We start from the raw sequence: 4,146 nt of genomic DNA on the forward strand, positions 1-4,146 counted from the left end.
CATGTGCAGTGCTGCTTATGACATGAAATGGCCTCTTATATACTCTGGGAATACAATTAAGCTGAAGCATGTCAAATAGGACATAAAGTATGATGTAATCAACTGCATTTTTTGTCATGTTCATTGTATTCTTCAGGTAATAAACCTTTAGTGGTACCAGACATTAAAATGAACAAGAAATTGAGGAAAACAAGGGTGGTCTAATAATGTTTTCCATGACTGTATGTCAAAGCACATATACTATACATAGTGTATGGGCCTAGCATACTTTACAAATATGTACTCACATGGTTTCCTGTGCCAAAATGCCTCTTTAGTCTGACCTTCAGATTTAATGTCATTTCCATTTGAAATTATGCAAAAGTAGCATTGCAGACTGACTGTTACAAGGACTTCTTGACAAACACTAATGGGAGGCCATACTTTCGCCTTCCACCACTGAATTAAAAAGCCTTTATTTTTTTATTCATGTGTTGGACTCGTAATGACTCCATCCTTGTTATCTCTGCTGGATCGCTCCTATCTTGAAGAATTACAGAGTTACAGATTAGAATTTTCTTTCTTATTTTAAATGGATGAGAATGATATCTGATGTCTTTAAACTGCGATTGGACTACCATACACCAGTCAGGGCAGCAATCAGATGTTTGCTTTCATTCTGTATTCCACACAGCGAGCCCTGTCAGCAAGAGCTTTTCTATCTGCTGGCTAAATCTTCATCAGACAAGAGCATTGCAGGATTTGAGCTTTTTACTATGCAATTACTATGCTTTAGAACAGCCCAGCTTTCTCGACTGAAAATGTTTGTTTCCAGAAGGTCAAAAACCTAACTTTGCTTTCTACCCTCTCCTGTGAGATCACGCTGCAGTTGCGTGACTCAGCTTTAAACAAGAAATTGCGAGTGTGTTGGAGATTGAGGGTTCTTCAGTTTGTCATTGACAGCAGTAGTCTGACACAGATTTGTCTGGACACTAAACTGTGAATAACACAACAGGAGGCTTTTTTCCATGTGACTGTCTTCATGTTTTTTTGTTTGTTTTTTTGCAGATATTTTGAATTATTCATACAGTACTGACTGGGGCACAAGTAGATACATATACAGGATTTTAGCCATGGTAGCAACATAAATCTGACTATCTACCACAGAGCAGCTCTATTCACTGGGTGTTAGAATACGTGGCTGTTGTTGGCATGTTGCAGGTGCATACAGTCATGCAGTGCAGTCAACCTGGGACTCAAGAACATCACAAATAAAAGCAGATGACAGAGCTGACATCACCTGACCCCTGACACTATGCCGTTTTTAAGTACATTAGGCATGTAGCACCTACAAGTGTTAAAATACAAGACATTTACATCTGCCAAATGCAAAAGTATGGCATTTTAAACAGGAAATGTATTAGTCTTTACTGATCTGAAAATATTAGCATACTGGTGGAAGCAAAATGTGACAAAGTGCAATGGAAACACATTAATGCAATGAATAGCAGGCGAAACATCAGACCTTTGCAGATAAATGAGAAAACTCTAGTATTCATCAGAGCTCTGATGCGTTCTCTTTTCTATTTCACCATTTGAGGTTTGCCTGGCTTTGTGCCATATCATCTTAGTGTGACCTTTTCTTCAACAGCTGGACAACTATCGCCATCACCTGTTTGTCTCAACAATCTAAATTCTAATACAGTTAAGCATAAAATGATTCATTTCCCTCACAAACCTTTACTGTGGATTTTTAGGTTTCTTAAATGTTATTGTTGTGGCTGGGGAAAAAAAGGACAAGTGACAAAAGACAAAATATCATGTTGGAGTTGTAAATGATTAATTTAAATTTTATCACCATGTTTTTATCATCTATCCATCCATCCATCCATTATCTATACACCGCTTACTCCTCACTGGGGCCGTGGTATGTCCAGAATTACCCATACCCATAACCTTCATGTTATTCTCATTAAAACGCTTTCCCTAGAAAATGTGAGAAATTACCAGAACCAAGGTTTTTTCCAAATATATGCAAACTTCATTTCATGATCAACACCTCTGTCACAATCTCTTCATTTAGTGCCATTTGTTTGTCTTTTTTTGATAGTATTGGTCAAATAAAAATTCACTTTCAATCAAAATTTGGCACGAGTATAAATAACGGTTGGCTTAAATGTAGTAATGGATAAAAAATAGCCATTTATCTGCATTCTTATTTTTTCAGATAATTGGTTAAAATGTATCTTTCATTTGGATAGAAACCTTTTCACTATTAAGACATGTCAAGGTGTCAACAAGGCTTTTATGTCTTAAGATACCAGTGTTCTATCTATTCATGTAAAGAATTGTGAAAATATTTTTTTATTTTATAACAAGAATAATATATAGAGAGAAAAATATTCATGAGAAGAAAATAACTTTAAATTGGATAAGAGCATGGCTGTAGTCTTGCTACATGTGCCCTTCAATCCTTTTAATGTTTCTTTCTCAATTTGAATATGTTCTAACCCACAGTCATGGACAGTGTTCATGTTCATGTTCTGGTGCAGCAGTTCTTTCTGGAACTGGTGAGCATCCATTTTATTTCCAGCTGCTTGCTTTTTTTTTTTTTAAGAATAGGAAACCACAATAGCACTTTGTGAGCCAGGAAATTTCTTGCAGTACAGTACTACAACAACAACAACAACAAACTGCTACTATGCATGCTGGTTCGCTGGTTCATTCAACAGTCTCAATTCATGAAATTTAATCTATTGTTTTGTTTCCTGGGACACGATTTGCCCGACTTTTTCGTGTTCCCCAGCACAAATTTCAAACCAATACATATCAACTGGAATTATCTTTGGTGTCTGGGCCACGTTTTTTCCCCTATTAGACAGCACATATGCTGTGATGTTTTGATCGTTCTTTAGATTAAGTTTCGTGACTATTTCACAAATTGCTGTGAGACTGGGTTCCAACAGTAGCTCTACAGAATGCTGGCAAGTTCAGAGTCAATTAAGACCATGCTTTTGGTTACCTTTTTAGGGATGGCAACCTGTTATGTATTAATGTTGTATGACCGTAAATCACCAGCTTGAGAGGAACGTTATTAATAACTATGTGGTTTCCTTGTAACTTTACTGGAACTCAGAATAGTAATTGCCTATACCTCAGAGTTAGGCAAAGTGATATTTTTTATATTCAGTACAAAAGGATTTTTATTTGTATAAAATAAAAACATTACGGAAATGTTAAGGTAATAGGCATATGTACAGTGGATTCAGGGAGTGTTCAGACCTCTTCACACATACTTTGTTGAATTGCTTCATTGTAAATGGATTCAATCCTAATGTCCATCAGTCTACTCCTAATAACCCATAATGTGTTTGTGTTTGGCTCTAAGAGGCCTTTATTCCATATTGAGGCCAAAGACTCTTAATTCGGTACTTTGGCCCCATTGGCAGCACTTACGGCTTAGAGTCTTCTTGGTTAAGTCTCTACAGGCTTTGCACATCTGGATTTGAGCAGTTTATTTCATTCTTCCTGGCAGATCTTCTCAAGTTCCATCAGATTGGATGGGAAACATCTGTGAACATCCATCCTCAGGTCCCTCCACAGATGTTCAATCAGATTTAACACTGGGCTGGGCCACTCAAGGACAGTTACAGACGTGTCTCGAAGGCACTCCAGTGTTGTCTTGGCTGTGCTTTGGGTCACTCTTGTGCTGAAAGGTGCACTGTCATCCCAGTCTCAAGTTGTGTCCACTCCTTAGCAACACTTTTTCATGAATCTCTCTGTGTATGGCTGGATTCATGTTTCCCAGCCATCACCATGCTTGACTTTAGAAATAGTATTGGCCAGGTGATCAGACAGCATGCTCTAAGAGGCCTTTAAATGCAATTGACGAACTCCAAGCAGGCTCTCATATGCCTTTTACACAGTGAGGGTTCCTGCTACCTTCCATACATAAAGGCCTGATTGACCATTCAGCTGCAATTCTTGAGCTCTGTCAGAGCAAATGTTGGCTCCTTGGTGCAAATACCCTGGGGGTCTGGATACTTTCTGAGGCCCATGTACTGCACATGATGTCCATATCTCACTTGTTGAAAAATATCTATTGAAACACATTCTTTCTTTGATCTCTACTTTGTACCCACATAGTGTTTTGAAGGTTGTTTTTAA

Source organism: Stegastes partitus, unplaced genomic scaffold (assembly GCF_000690725.1).
Source record: "Stegastes partitus isolate 25-593 unplaced genomic scaffold, Stegastes_partitus-1.0.2 Scaffold223, whole genome shotgun sequence".
NCBI classification, from domain to species: domain Eukaryota; kingdom Metazoa; phylum Chordata; class Actinopteri; family Pomacentridae; genus Stegastes; species Stegastes partitus.